This window comes from Anolis carolinensis, chromosome 6 (assembly GCF_035594765.1).
Source record: "Anolis carolinensis isolate JA03-04 chromosome 6, rAnoCar3.1.pri, whole genome shotgun sequence".
Classification (NCBI taxonomy): Eukaryota; Metazoa; Chordata; class Lepidosauria; order Squamata; family Dactyloidae; genus Anolis; species Anolis carolinensis.
Window position 1 is genome coordinate 55,890,005 of NC_085846.1, and position 20,957 is coordinate 55,910,961.

General features: G+C 37.0%; 1 protein-coding gene across 4 annotated transcripts in view; it reads right to left on the bottom strand.

Moving 5' to 3' along the window:
* Positions 1–20,957, bottom strand: part of pou6f2 (POU class 6 homeobox 2) — a 478,425-nt gene that overhangs the window by 416,097 nt on the left and 41,371 nt on the right. The window lies entirely within an intron of this gene.

Below are 20,957 nucleotides of genomic sequence, written 5' to 3' on the forward strand. Positions count from 1 at the left end.
ATTTATGAATTTAGCACCAAAATATCACAATGTATTGAAAACATTGACTACAAAAATGTGTTGGATAATCCAGAACGTTGGATAAGCAAATGTTGGATAAGTGAGACTCTACTGTATGTGTATGTATATATATATATATATATATATATATATATATATATATACACACACACACACTATATATACTCGAGTATAAGCCTAGTTTTTAAGCCCTTTTTTTAAGACTGAAAAAGCCCCCCTTGGCTTATACTCGGGTGAGGGTCCTGGTTGGCTTATATTTGGGTCAGCTTATACTCGAGAATATATGGTACATTTATTATTTTTCTCTATTATTGTTGCTACTATTACATTTATTTTACTCTATTTTTATTATTATTAATAATAGATTTATTATTTCATTGTGATATTATTATTATTGCATTTATTATTTCACTCTATTTATTATTACATGTATTATTTTCCTGTATTTATTACTATTATTATTACATGTAATATTTTACTCTGAGCCCCGGTGGTGAAGTGTGTTAAAGCACTGAGCTGCTGAACTTGCAGACCGAAAGATCCCAGGTTCAAATCCTGGGAGCGGAATGAGCGCCCGCTGTTGCTCCAGCTCCTGCCAACCTAGCAGTTTGAAAACATGCCAATGTGAGTAGATCAATAGGTACCGCTCCAGCGGGAAGGTAATGGTGCTCCATGCAGTCATGCCGGCCACATGACCTTGGAGGTGTCTATGGACAACGCCGGCTCTTCGGCTTAGAAATGGAGATGAGCACCAACCCCCAGAGTCAGACATGACTGGACTTAACGTCAGGGGAAACTGTACCTTTTTTATTTTACTTTATTATTATTAAAAGGATACATAAGCACCTTTACACTGAAGATGAGAATAATGATTTGATCAGAGTTGGACAGTCTTATCTTACATTTGAGCTTTATGTAAATATTCAAAAACATTTAACCTACTGATGCCTCAATTAATGTAATGTTATTGGTATCTATTTTTATTTCTGAAATTTACCACCCTCGGCTTATACTGGAGTCAATGTTTTCCCAGGTTTTTTGTGGTAAAATGAGGTGCCTCGGCTTATATTCGGGTCAGCTTATACTCGAGTATATATGGTGTATACACACACATAAACAGAAAAGACTTGATCAGACTCCCACTAAGTTCGATATGAATCAAACAGGCCCCAGAACTCCTGAGAGAGTAATGTTTATCTTTTTTCAAAGGCATGTATTAGCTGTCATCAGTCCTGTTGAATGACATTCATGTATGCCTGACAGTATTTGGTCCTACCCTTATCTCTGCTGCTGATCATGAAACAGAAATACATTTTGTCATTGAAAGAACCAAGCAGCAAAATTCATGAAACAGTAGGTGCTATAATAGTAATTTCATACAGGGAAATATTGGTTCCCTACATATCACTGAGGCTTCATATTCAAATGTGGCTCATAGTTGGTGGATTTATCGAATCCATTTGTGGTTCAGTTCCCGTTAGCTCCCCAGGGTCTATATGGCTTTAAGAGATCTTTGTGGACATGTTATTTAATATATAATGTTAAATCATGGTACTTCTTCCTTTATATCCAAAATGGTTTTACCACAACAAGTTTGAAATCAGTACTATGTCTTGGGAAAAGGGTTTTAAAACCCCTTTTAGGAATGTCTGTGTGTTGCTTTAAATGAAAATAATATAAACTGAAGTGTCCCTACTCTGGGCATACATAAAAATACAAACAAATCATTTCAGGTGAGTATACCTTCTGCTTGAATTGCAAATGTCCCTGCTAAGAGAAATTATGTTGAAAGAGTACATTAAGTTATTCTCTTGCATGCTTTTGCATGCAAATATATACTCTTAAGGGCATTCTTCTTAGTTTCAGCAAACAAAATGTGACTAGCTTCGGCACAAGAAAGAATCTTTCCTACAAGTGTTCAATTGATTAATTACTGCATGTTTGTTGGAAATGAACACTTTGTCAATACTCTTCTTTATCAACAACATTATGGGCTTTTTCTACATATGACCAACAGCTTCCCAGAAATATAAATAGGATATCTGAGAGCCTAGCCTTATTTCTACATATTACCTGCCAGGTATTTCTCCTTCTGTATTAAAAAAAAATAACTAAGTATTCATAATGTTATAACTCTCAGGAAGATGTCTTTTAGAGTTTGCTTTAAACTAATACAGTAGAGTCTCACTTATCCAACACTCGCTTATCCAACGTTCTGGATTATCCAACACATTTTTGTAGTCAATGTTTTCAATACATTGTGATATTTTGGTGCTAAATTCGTAAATACAGTAATTACTGCATAGCATTACTACATATTGAACTACTTTTTCTGTCAAATTTGTTGTATAACATGTTTTGGTGCTTAATTTGTAAAATCATAACCTAAATTGATGTTTCAAAGGCTTTTCCTTAATCCCTCCTTATTATCCAACATATTCGCTTATCCAACATTCTGCCGGCCCGTTTATGTTGGATAAGTGAGACTCTACTGTAATTAGTTTTATGCATACACATATATAATAGCTTACTTGAATAAATCAGATTCATATTACCAGAACAAATGATCAAGAAAACAACTTTTTAATTATTATTATTATTATTATTATTATTATTACTTATATATTTATTTATATCCTACTTTCTTCTCATAAAGAAGACTCAAAGCAACTAAGATAACAATGGTTTAAGTATGTTAAAAATCAAAACCAGTTTTTCCAAAAAAACCTGATTTCTACAACTGTCTTCCTTCTCTGGTTGTCATAAAATTTTTCTTTACAGAGCAAAGTTTCTATAATTGAACCTACTGTTGCTACTACAGTTTGTAATGTCTGTTTGCAGACACTGAGCCCAGTATCTGCTTTACACAGAATAAGTTCAGGTGAATTAAGTGAGCCTCCACAAAAATGTATGGATAGGACTGAAGTCATCTTTATGTTGCTGATATGTAGATAATCCACCCTAAATGCAAATCTATACATGTCTTCTCAGAAACATATTTCCCCCTAAGATCAATGGAATTTGCTCCCATGAAAGTTTATAAACAACTGTAGCCTAAGACCCCTTCCACACAGCTGAATAAAATTCCACATTTTCTGCTTTGAATTGGAATATATGGCAGTGTAGACCCAGTTCAAAGCAGATATTGTGGGATTTTCTGCCTTGATATTCTGGATTATATGCCTTTGTGGAAAGAGGGCTGAGTTAATCTCTTTAAAGTCTTCATAAATTCTGCATGTGCTTAACTCCTGCCCATTAGAAACAAGTGAAATACATTCCCAATTATAGCTGAATCACACCTGTAGTGAGATCTTATACATTTTCTTTTTTTAAGTTAGAGAATCTAAAAGGGGGCATGCAAATAATAAAATATACTGCTTGAAGAACATGTTTATGCAGTGTTCAGCATTTAAAATATGTAATACATACATCAATCCTGTAAAACAATATTTCGTATAACATGCTGATTTAAAAATAAAGTTGAGTTTTAATACACAACAGCCTTGTATCAGAGCAATAAAGCGAAAGACAATGTCAGCACTCTGATCTGTTACCCTGATGAATATTCAGAATGCAGTCCACAATGCATTTAAATCACAATACTAATTTTTAATCCTGTTATTTCTGGGTTTGTTTGGGGTTTTTTTCGTGTCAGGCCTCCGGTGGCCTAGGGGATAAAAGCCTCATGACTTGAAGGTTGGGTTGCTGACCTGAAAGCTGCCAGGTTCAAATCCCACCCGGGGAGAGCGTGGATGAGCTCCCTCTATCAGCTCCAGCTCCATGCGGGAACATGAGAGAAGCCTCCCACAAGGATGGTAAAACATCAAAACATCCGGGCGTCCCCTGGGCAACATCCTTGCAGACGGCCAATTCTCTTACTCCGGAAGCAACTCCGGTTATTTCTGTTGAAACCAATAAGACCAAATAGTTTAAGCAGTACTAAGAACTGGGATTTGTCTGAACTGAACCTGATGCGTGAGAGTTTGTTTCCAGAGTTACACTGACAAACTTTAAAAAACTAACTTATAGTATCTTTTAATTCCACATGTGTTAACTCCTTCGTATCATGTTCTGCAAAATCATTAAATAACCTGAAATTCATTCTTTTGCTTTTAGCCTTCTTATAGGAAACCACAAAAACATTTTTAGTTATTTTGAAAACTTTTAAAGATGCCATTTGCTATCTTAGAACCTTGCTGGATGATACGGTATCATTCCAGCAATCCAAAATCACTGTCAACATGCTGTCAAAAGTCTAAAAAAATTAAATGATAACTGAGCTGTGCAGCCACGACACAGTTGGAAACAAAAAGTTGAAAATACTATGCACTGAAATAAATAAATAAACTGGAGGATGTTTTAAGATGTTAGCTAACAATTTGGTCTTTCACAGAAGTGGAGCTTCTGTGGACAAAATCCACAATGTTGAAAATACAATATATTAGTTGTGTTCAAGTTGCACAGAGTCTTCAGACTTTAGTTTGGTCGACTGACCTGCGTGGCTGTGCTCCCACTGTTACAAGTCCCAGTTATGAAAAAGAAAGAAGCCAGCAGATCTGCAGTTGCTCTTGTTCTCAGCCTGGGTGAGCCATAAAAAACTGCATTTGAAGCTCTTATACTCACACCTTGCAGTGTTCAAATTAAACAGTAAGAAGGGATCTAATTGATTGTGAGGAATCCACCCCCTTCTCCCTGTCCATTGATTCCCCAAGTGACCTTCTGCAGCATCAAAGCCCAGGGCAAACCCAATATGACCTCAACTTATTTTATATTATTTTATATTGAGAGATTGGAGCTACTTACAGTCCATGCCATTGTCTCCGAGGATATGTCATAAAGTATTCTAGAACTGCTCCTGCAGAGAACACTTCATGCACTCGGCATTTCCTTTTCCTCTGTCTCTCTTTCCCCGCCAGTCTTAAAATTCTTTGCTTTGCTGTTTATGGAATGCCTTTCCCTTTCTCTCGCCTTTTCTCTCTCTCTCTCTCTCTCTCTCTAAACGTCAACTCTCTCTTTAGTGGACAGCTCAAATGAGCAACTTCAGACTTTGACAAATACTCGCATAACTCTCGGTAAACAACATCCTTCACACAGATCTATAACTAATAATAATGCCTTTTATTAAGCTCTCCTGCAGAACAATATGTCTAATAAAAGCTATTCTCCATGCTCTTTTAATTATAATAAATCACCTTCATTGTGTTGCATACTTCAATATAACATGTCTAATGTTTTGCTACCTAGGACACAATAATAATGAGAACAAAAAAGAGGCACATCCCAAACAAAGCTATTTATACATACATTTACGCACACACGTAAACACACGCGGGAGTGTGTGTGCCAAGAAAAACGTAGACATACCTTTTGTCTTTGCAACATGAATTTCAACTTTTATCTTACCTTACAGTTCAGAACATCGCTGCTCCGAAGTGGGGAGGGGGAAAGCTCTGAAAAATGCTGTATACACAAATAATAGTGCCCTGGCTGCCATTCGCTAGCACAGAAAAATAAGTCCTTGCAGTGCAATCATTTCTCTATAAATGTATAAAAGTATTTTACCACCCTGTGCAACAAATCAGCAAAGAGACTATAGGCTGTTGTGTATCAGTACCTGGGGATTTCATGTCAAAGTCAACTTCCTCGGCAATCCCATGGGAACTGCGCTGTGCACATTCTCATGAAAGGTGTGAAAATCTGATTTTCTAAAATGGATCAGTAATTCTCTATGAAGGGGGAAAGGATCGATAAATCTTTTCTAAGTAGATTGTAAAGGAAAAATTATTCTTTCAGTGACAGTACATTAGGATCCTCCAAACAATCTCAATAAACTAAAGACATAGCATTTCTCCACCAGCTATTTTTGACTTCTGATATATTTTTGTAATCTCAAATCATTCTGCAACGCACATACATTTATATTTCCTAACCAATGTTCAATGTTGAGGTTGATTTATGAGGATATGCCATTAGAACGCCAGACTGCAAGTAGGGGGGGAAAGAAAATTATTAGCCACTTCTGTCCTGATAGATGCGATAGAAGGAAATGTCATTACAACCACACACACATATATGTTGGCTACTATATCACACCCTTTTCTATAGTTACTCCACATGTATTCTGTACATGCAGGTCTGTATGCACATGTTGATCAGACTTGGCATGTTCATGACTGTTGCAACATTGGGGTATAGTACATAGAGTGAAATTTCCAAATATGCTTAGGATGATAAATTAGATTGGATTTACAGTAGAGTCTCACTTATCCAACATAAATGGGCCGGCAGAACGTTGGATAAGCAAATATGTTGGATAATAAGGAGGGATTAAGGAAAAGCCTATTAAACATCAAATTAGGTTATGATTTTACAAATTAAGCAACAAAACATCATGTTATACAACAAATTTGACAGAAAAAGTTATTCAATACGAAATAATGCTATGTGGTAATTACTGTATTTACGAATTTAGCACCAAAATATCACGATTTATTGAAAACATTGACTACAAAAATGTGTTGGATAATCCAGAATGTTGAATAAGCGAGTGTTGGATAAGTGAGACTCTACTGTATAAATGCCCCAAGGTGGCATTTACAGGTATAAGTAATATTTAAAATAAAAATCCTGATTCTCTCTGGCTTTCACTCGGACATTATACCATACATTAGCATGACAAGGAAGAACTTCCGTGAGCTTTGAATCTCTCCTTCCCATGTTCCATTAACCACACTTTGTGTACAAATTGGACAAAGTAATTCTTCTTGATTAAGTTATGTGGAAACAATCCAAATGCATATTATTATTTCCAGTAACTCTAGCTATAATAAACCAGAGTTTAGGATTCTGATTAGTGATGGCTAATGATTTCCATGTCAGTAGGGTGGGTAATCTGCTTCAGGTTTTAGTCTGAACTTTGAAGAAGTTATCCAAGGCACTGAACCTATTTGTTCAATAGTGTTCAGCACCTTGGTTAACTCCTTTAAAATTTGGAGCAAATTTACTGTCTCTCAGATCTGGACACTACCAGCTATTTGGAGTTCTGATATAACTGATATGTGATTCATGTAAATTGGAAGAAGAATCCTCAATTTTGCCCCATGACCGTACTGGAGGAGGAGAGGGGAGTGGGAGCCCAGAGCTCAGTGTATCAATGAAACAATTGTTTAACATGAGATCTGAATGTGTCACTCAGTCCAATAATATATGTTGGAAATGATCGCTTGCAAGCAAATAGTTGTGCAATCTCACATACCTTTCCCAGCTTTGGCTATCCAATTTCTTAAGGGAGCAGGTAATAAGCATGGTAAGTGCTAGGTATGTCCAAAAAATCGTTTTGAATCTTATATCGGATATCGGATTGTTCTCGCTTTTTGAGACGCATTCTGAGATGTTGTCTCACGGCGCAACCAACAATGTAATTTGAACCATCGTTGGCCCATTCTCTAATTGTCTCTTAATGTTTCATTAATTTTTTCCCCAAAAGAATTTTTAATATATTTATTAAAATATTTAAAAATAATTTTTTGTTTCTGCAACCTACCTTGAATGGGAGCTTAGCGCAGCCTAAACTGGCTGCCGCTCCCCGGCCAATCAGAAGCTTCCACGATGGATGCAAAGGTGGGGGCTAGGGTCCTCTGCGTCCACGTGGAAGATTGCCATAAAAGCCCATTCTGTAGCCCGGGCGAGCCATTCTGGGCTGGGTCCACCATTTTAGAGACATTTAGAATCATTATGAATTTTCGGAAATACCCGAAATTTTTGGGTGAAAAAATCGGAAATAGTTTCTATTTCGAAGTGCCAGCGCCCCCTACTTTAGAAACAAGAATTGAAACATTTTTTGATCGATCGGACATGCCTAGTAAGTGCTAATGTTATATAAGAGACAAAATTGTGACATGAATTGACAAAAGTAGATTGTACAAACTGCCTCAAAAGACTAAGAAGCAATAGAGAAAAGGTTATGCGAGGGCAGTGGGCTTAGAAACAACAGCCAACATAGGAGGGAAATTCACAGCACGTCATGAACAATGCTCAATGAGGAGAGGCCTAAAGAGCTGGATATATTTAGCCTGCAGAAGAGAAGATTGAGAAGAGATATGATCACCATGTTTAAATATTTGGTAGAGTGTCATAAAGAAGAGGGAGCAGCCTTGTTTTCTGCTGCCCTGGAAACAAAGGGCCCATCCACACAGTACTTTTATCCCAGGAGTTCCCAGTTCAAATGGAGAGTGGCTAGATGACGTCAGCTGAAAACACGGAAGAAATAGCTTCAAAGCTGAAAAACCGCGAGATAAAAAAGTGTGGGAATATCCCAGTTCTGACCAAAAGATTCAGATCTCCAAATCTCTGTACATCCCCTGTATTCAGAAAATCCAGGATTTTTTAATGTTGGTTTTTCTCCCAGGCTATAAATATCGGTTCATCATTGCTTCTATTGTAAAAAAGTGGGGAAAGTTGATCACATGGCAAAAACATTGTCGTGGCAAGAGGGACATCACCATCCAACCATTTATGAAAGTTTGTGGCACACAAACAAAATTTGTGAAGTATGACACGTACAGTAGAGTCTCGCTTATCCAACGTTCTGTATTATCCAACACAGTTTGCCTTTTAGTAGTCAATGTTTTGTAATCAATTTTTCAATAAATTGCGAAATTTTGGTGCTAAATTCATAAATACAGTAATTATTACATAACATTATCGTGTACTGAACTGCTTTTTTATCCATTTGTTGTAAAGCATGATGTTTTGGTTCTTAATTTGTAAAATCATAACATAATTTGATGTTTAATAGGCTTTTTCTTAATCCCTCCTTATTATTCAACATTTTCACTTATCCATTTATGTTGGATAAGTGAGACCCTACTGTATTTTCAAAATAATAAGGTCTATACCATTAAACAGGAACCCACACTTTCAAACCAGGAACAGAATTTTGTCATTATTGTCATTATCTAGTGGCTGCATGGCCACCTGTCAGGACAGCTTTGGTGGTGTATTTGTTCTTGGAAGAACGGGGTGATGTTCCTGGGTTATAAATGTTGGTTCCTCATTGATTCTAATGTAAAAATTTGGGGAAAGTTGATTACATTGCAAAAACTTTCTTTGTGTGTCACAAACTTTTATAAATGGGTGGATGGTGATGTCCCTCTTGCCATAACAAAGTTTTTGCCTTGTAATAAACTTTTGCCAGGTTTTTATGATAGAACCAATGAGGAACTGACATTTAGAACCCAGAACAAAACTCATACGAACGATGCATATTTGCATCAGCACATTAAAAATATTTTTAAAAGCTGCCAGAATTTCTGGCGAATATCCCACGATGGCCATCCCAGAACAAAGCAGCAAGTCCTGATGTCGCCAGCACAAATTTCTTAACCAACAGGTCTGTGTGTGGACCTGCTTTCAACAACAACAACAACAACTTTATTTTTGTATGCCGCCTCCATCTCCCCAATGGGGACTCGGAGCGGCTCACACGGGGACAAGCCCAATACAAATCAAACAGTTAAAACAACAAGCATCACATTTAAAAACAAATTAAACAGGTCATAGTTTAAAAAACAAAATTAAGAGCAGGAAATATAAACAATCATCCACAGCATTAAAAGGTCCAATATGGACATAAATGGGCAAACAATCAAACTGATAAAAAGAGTGTCTATGTCAAAATAGAACATACATCAATAGACAAAGCAGGTAGGGAAGATAAATATGGGATGGAAATCAAACTATAACATGACAGGGAAAATGAGGAATGGATTAGTGTTTACAATAAAAGTTCGTAAGAAGTGTGATTTTCCCAATGATCCTACAGTGCATTTTTGTTAATAAATTAAGGCTAGCGCAGAAGTATAGCCAACTTTTGTTTCCTAAACATCCTAGATGTATAGCTAGCTATTGACTTAGACGTGGTAGTGATTTTTACATATAAAAATAATGTAAAATCAACTGAAATGTTTCTATCTGAACATAATCATAGTTCACAAAAACATGATCATAGTTCACAAAACTAAGCCGCTCCGAGCCCTAGGGGAGTGGCGGCATATAAGTTTGAAAAATAAATAAATAAATAAATAAATAAATAAAACTAAAACATCAGTTTATCTGATTTCATTTTTCAGAAATCTGACATAATATGCATGCAAAATAATCTGTCTAAATTGGCCACATAAAATGCTATACTGATTAAGAGAAAGCATGTAGACATTTGGATACATGTTCTTAAAGAGTGATATTTGCTTTTAATTTAAGAAAGATGTAAGAGACAAACATGTTTTTGGTTATCCACATCAATAATTATCAGAGCACTCTTTCTCAAAAGTGAAAGATTATTGTATGGTATGTTGTCCTTGCATTTGTACTGCTTTTAACCTGCTTTCAGGTCTCAGGTTTTTTTGTCCTACCTATAAAACCCTCGATTTGGTGCTGTTTGGAAGCACTCTAAGACTCAAGAGAAGATTCCACCTGAATATTAGGAAGAACTTCCTGACCATAACAGCAGTTCAAAAATGGAACTCAGAGTGTGGTGAAAGTGCCTTCCTTGGAGTCTTTTAAATGGAGGCTGGATGGCCATCTATTGGGGGTACTTTGATTGTGCCTTTCCTGTAGGACAAGGGGTTGGACTAGATGGCCCATGTGATCTCTTCCAACTCTATGATTCTATGAAGAAAGACAGGTTTTAAGCAGTGTTCCCAATGCCCCACTGAAATCCCTATCAGAGAATTTTAGGATAGCAATGACCAAAAAAGCAAATTCTGTGGCATTTGCCAGTACCCCTATATTACTATGAAATCTAATGCTAATACTTTCTATTTGATTATAACACCTTATTTTGACCACTGACCCATCACCAATTCTAAAAAAAATCAGTCTTATGTTTACCCACAATACCACTGTAGCTACATTGCAGTGTCAGCATAACATTTTGTGATGTTACACAGCTGTAGCTGTCAAAAAAAAACCCCTCAGTATTCTAAGCATAAATTCACCTTTGCAGGAACTGATTCACACATGCATGAACACCACTTAATTTCTCACCACTTGATTCCTCATATTGGATGGCTAAGTTGCCGCTAAATGTGTGAGCTGACTGTACTGGAAAGCAATGTGTTATAGGCAGTGTTATGATTGTAAATTTTTAAAAGCACAAGCTCATCATGACATCCCCCTTAGCTATGCCTAGAAAATTATTTTTTTTAAAAAATATCCAAACAGCTGTGTTGATCCATTTTGTTAAAACGATCCAGTGATATCCCTTTGTTTAAGGAACTTGCAGAAACAATTCACAGAAACAACTCCACGATTATATCCTTTAAAATGCTACTGTTTATAAAAGTTATATGTTTCAAGATAATAGCATGAGGCATGGCATCATGATTTACTTGCCTGATAAGCTCTACAACTGTATCAGACATCTCGTCCATCCAATAAAACTGATTTGGCTAGTTTAACAGTGCTGAAACTGACACATTTGCTCTTTAATTCCAACATTTATCCCAGGTAAGAATTCTTACTGCATTGCTGGAGAATTCCATCTATGAGTTGACCTGGGCCTGTAGCTAATATTGCTAAAGGTACATCATTTTGGAGGAAATAACTCACCCATATAATATCAGGAGCAGGACATTATCGCTTGATGGTCTGAAAACCTCAAACCGTCCTCTTTAACCTGATACCAGGGGAGGCTTCGCTCCTTTTTGGAAGAGGAGGCCACTTTGCATGAGAAATAGAAGCAAGTCATCACACCAAAGCATTGGTTACAAATGTCACCACTTTTTTGCCCCTTCAGCATTCCCAAATGGAGAAGGAGCAGAATGGATGAGCTTCCAAGAATCATCAAAAGTGTGATATAGCCGATAAACTCAAACTCCACCCGCCCCATAACTCATCCGTTTTAAAGGTGGAGTTTCTTAAAGATAAAAACATCTCCTATGCATGGTTTAAAGGCATTTTGTTTAGTAAAAATGCAAAAGTAAATAATTATCTGTGCAATGATATTTTATAGCATTTATAGCAATTAGAGCTTTATGATTGATCTACGTTCGTGGAGACACTTTTCTAATTGATAAGAGTGGCGATAAATAATGAGTATTATTTGGAACATTTTCAATTTTTTTGTTTCTTTTAATATCTGAAAAAGGAATAATACTAATAATTGAGCAAAATTATAATGTATTTAAATATACATGTATTACAATATGTATTTATCATGTATTTCTATTTAACTAGTTTGCTTATACTGACAAACTTCTGGAGTTGGCCACCATATACTCCAATACCTTGCTCAAAAAGGGAAAGTGGTCAATTATGGAGGGATTCAGGGGTGGCTTTTTAATGTAGGCCTCACAACTTCCTTTTTTAGGCAAGGGGTTTTAGGCTTTCCATCCATCCTCAGATAAACATTTTTCCAAGAGCTATTTTGAATCACTATGTCAGTTTCAGTGCAGAGCTTCATGTGGGACTGTGTTGTTTCTCTGTTTCTTTAGCCTCTATTCAAAGAAATGAAAGGAACTGTAGGAATCTTAATATCTGCCAAGCAGAGTACATAAATTAAATACATAAATTCTTTCGATATAGCACTCTTGCTAGCATGTTTAAAGTATAATTAATACTTTTTCCAGGTGATTTGATATTTTAAATGAATGAAATGTTCCTAAGAAGATGACACTTCAAAATAATTTGTCCCATAGTTTTATTCTTATAGGCTCCAATTTTCCCCAGTTTGAAGTATAGAAACTTAGGCTGAAGAAAAGACACAACATTTAATAAAATATACATACTGCTGAATTATATCAGGAACTGGATGAATGCTAGCGAAAGAGAACATTTCACGTACCCCAGCTACAAATATAAGTTGCTGATGTGGTTTTCTCCTCTCTGGCTTCTGCTAAAAATAAGAGAACCATCTGCCTCCAACTCAAAACACATCTCTGTCTTCTTCTTGTTTCTGAAGCTCAATCACATACCTCAAGGCGAGTATTTATTTTGCTATTTCCTGCTGAAACAGCCATGAATGTGTTTTGTATGATATAACAGAAAAAGAAGATGGGAACAGCACCCTAGAGACTTCATTTCTTCTGGGTACCATTTTTTTCAAACTAAAGAAAGTGGGTCCAAAAATATCCCAAGAAATTTATTTATTTATTTCGTGTCAAAAGCATTGCATAACAAGTACATTTTAAAATGATGAAAAAAAAAGGAAATCACAAGCAACTAGTTTTAAACCAAAAGCGGGCAACAGCAGCCGCATTGTCCGTAGCTTTAAGCAACTCCTCCTCTGTAGTTTTCCGTGTCCCTCCTCTGGAAGACACGGAAAGAGCCTCCTCGAAGATTGAGTAAATTCAGTCGGGCATCCCCTGGGCAATGTTTCTTGTAAGCGGCCAATCTTTCCAACCCCAAAAGCATTGGATGAATGGATGAATACCAAAGTTCTTTATCAAGACCATTGCTAACGATTATGTCTATTAATATAGAAGGTTTGTCACTTGCTAAATAAGAACCATTAGCCAAAATGTCTGAGGACATTTCGTGTGACATCCTATGTATACAGGAAACACACAGAGACATCACAATGAGAAGACTAAATAATCCCAAGAAATAAAAGGAAAGCATTTATGTGGGAAAAGAAATAATACAAATATAAAACTAATGAAATACTATTGCAAACAAACATTATCCATAGAGAAATACAAGAAATATTGTGATAACAACCAACCTGGCAAACACATACAGTAGAGTCTCATTTATCCAACACTCGCTTATCCAACGTTCTGGATTATCCAACGCATTTTTGTAGTCAAGGTTTTCAATACATAGTGATATTTTGGTGCTAAATTCGTAAATACAGTAATTACTACATAACATTACTGCATATTGGACTACTTTTTCTGTCAAATTTGTTGTATAACATGATGTTTTGGTGTTTAATTTGTAAAATCATAAACTAATTTGATGTTTAATAGGCTTTTCCATAATGCCTCCTTATTATCCAACATATTCGCTTATCCAACGTTCTGCCAGCCCGTTTATGTTGGATAAGTGAGACTCTACTGTATAAGCGATATTTACAGGAGTCTCAAATCAATATTATACTAAAATTCCAAAGCTTTGGAAAGTAAGTTTTTAATTGAAATTCTAAACAACATGGGAAGGAACAGTTTGCAAATGGTCAGGGAGCCGGAAGTGAAAAATGGGTAAAGCTGAACCAAGGAAGAGGAGCAAACTGGGAAAGAGTTGAAAGACAGTGGGGGAAGGTAATATTTAAACATATTAATATGCTATAAATTAAAATTATTTTATAGCATGTTTATACATTCTGATTTTACTTTGATTTCATACATTCATGTTTTAGGTTTACCAAACCAGAAAAAGGATTCTAATTGACAAATTCAAGGATGTTTAATCAGATTTAATACCTTTGACCAAATAAAACCAGGCCAATTTCACAAATCATATGCATATTTGTTAATACGAACTCCTGCATGAACAGCCTTCAGATCAGTGTGGAATGTACCTTGGATAACCAAGGCACCAGGAGGAAGCTTATGTTCAAAGGAAGCAAGATGGGTTGCAGCTGGTACTTTCTTTCTGCAGTTTAGAAGGTAATTGTGATACTAACTGCTGGTCGTGAAAGAGCATCCTAGGAGCCTGCCACTCTCAGAGAGCGAATAAATATTAATTTGGATATGGGCAGCTCTTTTGGCAATGCCTTATTTGCTCCATTATTTCAAGCTGCGAGAGAATCAAGCCAATTATTTCTGAAGTAAAATGTTAATGTAGAGAAGGATGTGTTTCAAGAAAATAAACTCTTTCCAATTTCATTGTAAATGGTCAGACCTGCCTCCATGGAAAAATAATCAAACAAAACACAGGCAGGGAAGAAGAGGGAGGCAATGTGGCATACACTCAGTAAAAGGAGCAAGTGTTTGTGTCTTTCTCATACACAACGAAATAATAATGCATACGGACCAACTCAAAGCAGCACTTGCTTACAAATCCTGCCCAGAAAACAACAAAATACAGAAAATCTTCCTTTCTTCACATGCAAATCTTAGACCTCTCAAGATATCAAAACAAAAAAACACCTACACCCTCTTTGTATTTATGGGGAGAACCAGTTACCTTCTATATTACTGCAAAATAACAACTTCAGACAGCCAGACACATGCTGAAATGTTTCAGATGGAATCAAACTCTGAGAAATTTTTTAAATGTTTTCAACACATCAGCATGAAGCATCGACCTAGTTGGAATCACTTAGATCTAAAGCAAATGCACTGATTGTTTTCACAGCATGCTTTTCTTCTTCAAGCTGCAACAGGCAGGCTGGCAACTGCTGTTCGAAAAGGTTTTCAGCCCCCTGCCTTGGTCTACTGTAGCCTGTGACACGATCAATAGCAGGGTTAGAAGGCAGAGGAAGCGAAGGAAAGATTATGAAGATGAGGTGAGTGACAGAATTACCTTACAGGATTTGTTCTCTCTCACTCACCTTGAATCTCATCTGTCTCAGACAAAGACAGAAAACCATCAGAGCACAAAAAACACAGCACAGACAAGAGAGAGGCAAGGAGAAGGGTCATTCCCCATGTATACAGGGAAAACATTTTAAAAATACTATGTTATAGGGTTAGACAGGAATTCGTTCTTCCCCAAAACATGTTATTTCTTCATTAATAGACTGTTATCAAATTTAAGAAATCAAATCTGTTTGTTTGATACACTATAAAACATTGCTATTAGAGGGATGATAATTGTTTTGAAGGAGGAAAACTTTAATTTCTTCCTTTTTAGCTGGTGCAGATGCATATTCCAGTAGTTGGCATTTTAGAAGAAGTATGCTGGCCTGTGTAAAAGGTAAGCCCTTTTCCAAATGTCATTAAATATTGGTATTTGGGTTCCATGTTTTAATACACTGAAAATAAGCCCCACTGGACATAGTACTGCATGTTTCAAAGGAAACTAATGGCCCTTCTACACAGGCCTTAAAATGCGGAAGAAATCAGGATTAAAGGGCTGAAAATATGAGTTGGATCGCATTAACGGCTGAAAAACCTATGTTAAAAAGATACACTTAAAATTCAATTTTGGCCAAAAAATGTGCATATTTGCATCACTGTATATCCCTGCACTCAAGGAAAACACGTGACTTCATTCTTATACATTGATGTGGACTGTTCCAGCTCATGTGCGCATTTTAAAATCCCAAAACGGCTGATGAGCACTGTAAACAAATAAAGCCATGGACACAGGTGGCTAAATAGAAGCACAATTGGAAAGCAATTCCCATGCTTGAATTTATACACTGGGCACCAACATGGCAGGAAAGTTACCCCAAAGGAAATGGGGTTCAAGGGGGAAAAAGTAAAGGGAGCAGGTGGGTAAGGAGAAATAATGACAATAAATTTGCTTGTGTGCACATTCAGCTATCTGCAGCAGCACTCATGAAGTTCAGCACATCTTGGAGAGTCCATTATAAAAAAGCAAACAAACTTCCAGTGGATGTTCCCCATCCATCTTGTGGATTAAAAAATCCACTACAAAATAATGTGTTAGGACACCGGGAAAACATTTACTGACAGCACTATGTTTGGACTTGCTGTCATGTACCATGATTTTTTGCCCCACTTATTTGTTCTGGATTGTGAGGCTGTCTGGATATGCCCTGAGTTGTAAAATATTTGTCTTTATAATTATAAAACCACTTCCTGATTTAGCAAACATACCTTTAAAGTGAATTAATTCAACTAATAGTCAAAACATTGTAATGATGTTTGTTACTAATGCTATTAAATCTGGAGAAAATTACAATAAGATTAACAGCGGAGCACAGACTTAATCAAATGCAACAGGATAATTGCAAAGTACATGTGTAGTAAACTCTTGCCTTTTCTGGCTCATTGAACAGACCAGAAAGGGGCTGACCAAATACAAGAATGGGGTAGTAGTTAGTACCTCCATACAACAAAACAGAGTTCTAGCTTGCCTAAAGGAGGCAGTTCTTAAGCCTTAGCTAAAGAAGCTGGCCTAGGACTTCCTCCATAATGTGTACACTGGCCAACACACATTTTGGTCTCTCAAATCTTAGACCTGTTTCTGGTTATATTTGACTTGTGGATTCAAAAAATGACACGTTTCCCCCTGACAGTTCTAGATATACATATGTGTATATATACAAGATATTTTAATAATAGAGTTTAAATTAATATCTTTTAAGCATGAAGAAAACATTAAAAGTGTACTTATATTTACTTAAATTGTAAAATCTACTTATTTTGTACCAAAAGATGTAAGATACAAGCTTTCTAGTCATTTGAGACACACAACTAAGAAACATCAATACACCAATAATCTTTTTCGGGGTGGCTCTGTTATTGATTGGTATTTAACCAATTGGTGTTTTAGGCAAGATGTTGGGGGATGTGGGCTTCCTGGATGAAATCGATTATCTAGATCTATTTCAATCTGGTTTTGGGACTGGTTATGGAACAGAGACAGCATTAGTCACCTTGGTGGAAGACCTACATTCCTGCATTGAAAACTGGACTGGGGAGTGTGTCCCTGTTTGTTCTACTTGATCTCTCAATGGCATCCAGTACCACTGACTATGATATGGCTGACTCTCTAGGATAGTATTTGGAGACACTGTTTTACAACAGCCTCATTTATTTTTCGAGGTTGAATCGAGGTTGAATCTCTGTTTATCATCTACATGAAACAACAACAAAAAAAAGGCAACACACCAGTTCTATTACTAACAGTTCCACCTCAATCCAGGGGGACTGCCTTGGTTCTAAACTGGTGTTAAAAATCAGTTATAAGTTATAATTAATATGTTTCTGACTTATAAATAATATGTTTATTGGTATTTATTTTTTCTATATATTGTTATTGTCTTTTTTGATTTGTTTGGTTTGAGTTAACCTTTTTTGGATTGTAAGTGTGACTGATATTATGTACATTGCTTCCTCTTGTTGTAAGCCCCTCAAGTCCCCTTGGGGAAAGGGGGTGGGATATAAATAAAATATTATTATTATTATTATTATTATTATTATTAATATTTTATTGTATGACACAGCAAACAAGATAGATATGCTGGATTTCGTTTCACAAAATCACAAGTCGAACACTTCCTAAGTGTCTAGGACTGTGTGATGTATTTTCGATGATGCGTGCAGATCCCAGCAGGGTGGCCTTTTGCAGTTGGCAGATCGTGATTTTGTCAATGTCTATTGTTTCCAAATGCCGACTGAGATCTTTTGGCACGGCACCCAGCGTGCTCATCACCACCGGGACCACCTGCACTGGTTTCTGCCAGAGTCTTTGAAGTTCAATCTTGAGGTCCTGATAGCGGCTGAGTTTTTCCTGTTATTTTTCGTCAATGCGACTGTCACCTGGGATGGCAACATCAATGATCCAAACCTTTTTCTTTTCCACAACTGTGATGTCTGGTGTGTTGTGTTCCAGAACTTTGTCAGTCTGGATTCGGAAGTCCCACAGTATCTTTGCGTGCTCATTTTCCAATACTTTTGCAGGTTTGTGATCCCACCAGTTCTTTACTGCTGGGAGGTGGTACTTGAGGCATAAGTTCCAATGAATCATTTGGGCCACATAGTTGTGCCTCTGTTTGTAGTCTGTCTGTGCAATTTTCTTACAGCAGCTGAGGATATGATCCATGGTTTCGTCAGTTTCCTTGCACAGTCTGCATTTTGGGTCATCAGCTGATTTTTCGATCTTGGCCTTAATTGCATTTGTTCTGATGGCTTGCTCCTGGGCTGCAAGGATCAGGCCTTCTGTCTCCTTCTTCAGGGTCCCATTTGTGAGCCAGAGCCAGGTCTTCTCCTTGTCAGCTTTTCCTTCAATTTTGTCAAGGAACTTTCCATGCAATGTTTTGTTGTGCCAGCTGTCAGCTCTAGTTTGTAGTGTGGTTTTCTTGTACTGGTTTTTTGTCTGCTGTGCTTTGAGGAGTTTCTGATTTTTTACTTCAATCAAAGCAGGTTCTTCACTTTGCTTTACATATTCTGCCAGGGCATGTTCTTCTTCTTTGACTGCTTGTTTGACTTGTAAGAGTCCTCTGCCTCCTGATCTTCTAGGCAGATATAGCCGGTCAACATCACTGCAGGGGTGCAGTGAATGATGAAAACCGCACAATTATTATTATTATTATTATTATTATTATTATTATTATTATTATTATTATTATTGACTAGATTAGGGTAAACAAATTTAGATTCAACTTGTGTTAGATGTGGTTACATTTTCCCTGAAGACAGAGATTTGCAGTTTGAGTGTCCACCTGGACTTAACTTTGAACCTGGAAGCCAAGGTTTTTATGATGGCTGCGAGTTCCTTTGTCCATTTAACACTGCACCCATTGCTTGATATGCTAGATTTGGCCACAACGGCACATGCCTTAGTCGTATCCTATTTATTAGCTACTGTAGGTGAACCCTAAGATGAACCTTTCATTGGGGTTTTCCAGACAGAATTTGTTTGAGGGGGGGGGGTTGACCTTACCTTTCCTGATCTCCCAATGTCCTAGTCCCACACTCTATATTTTCATGACCATTTTCTCTGAGAGATCCTTTAACAGTGGACCTTTCTTGATTGTTATATATGTGTTCTATTCTCTCACAATGGTGAGGGTGTGGACATTTTCTTAGCGTCTGGGCTTCTTATATATGCAGCACCACAAAGTGAAGGAATTTGCCACATCTTCCTTGCACATCTAGAGCGTTGAGATGAACTCTCCATAGGGAACAGCAGATGCTCCCTTCATGGGGAACAGAAGATGAAAAGCTGTAGGAAATTCAGCCACAGTTCAGAGCTGGGATATCTCTTTGGGAGGCTCAGTTTAACTGGAGCTCCCACCTGAAAGCATGTTTCATCTCGTTGGCACATTGCAGATTTCTGTTGTAATAAAGTTGTGGCCTTATTAATAACGATGTTGTTGTCTGGTGTTGTCTTTCCAGATGGGAGGGCAATGCTTTCTTCCACCTTTCACTCACTTTCCAGAAATGATCTGGCAGCAGCAATAACAACAGATAAGCGCATATAAATGGTGCAACTTTTCTCCTGTTACTTTGCTTTCCTTTCAGTCTTGTCACATTTTAGATGTGTGATTGAATGGTGGAAGAGATCACTGAGAGTGATCTCTATGAAGAGGCAGTGGAACATAAGTGAATGCCACAAAAACAGCAACCTGTACTATATGTGCTTTTTCAACATGCAAAACAGGAGATAACTGATAGAAATGTACAATTAATTTCCCCCTAAATTTTATTCACATACCCTTTGATTTGGGCCAACCCCAACAAGTATGCATAGTCAAATAATAATAAATAATAATAATAATAATAATAATAATAATAATAATAATAAACTTTATTTATACCCCGCCACCATCTCCCCGTGGGGACTCGGGCGGCTCACAATGTTACAAAAGTAACAACGCAAATACATTAACAATATACACAGTTTAAAACACAAGAAGATTATAAAACAGAAGTTAAAACAAAGGTTTATACAACAGTAATAATATCAATAAGGAGCCCCGGTGGCAAAGTGCGTTAAAGCGCTGAGCTGCTGAACTTGCAGACCGAAAGGTCCCAGGTTCAAATCCCGGGAGCAGCTTGAGCGCCCGCTGTTAGCTCCAGTTCCTGCCAACCTAGCAGTTCGAAAACATGCAAATGTGAGTAGATCAATAGGTTCCGCTCCGGCGGGAAGGTAACGGTGCTCCATGCAGTCATGCCAGCCACATGACCTTGGAGATGTCTACGGACAATGCTGGCTCTTCGGCTTAGAAATGGAGACTTAACGTCAGGGGAAACTTTTACCTTAATAATATCAAACAACCACCAATGCAATTCAGAAAATAGAAAAATAATAATAAAGATTAGCAAATTTGGAATTGTTAAACTCATTCCTTTCTG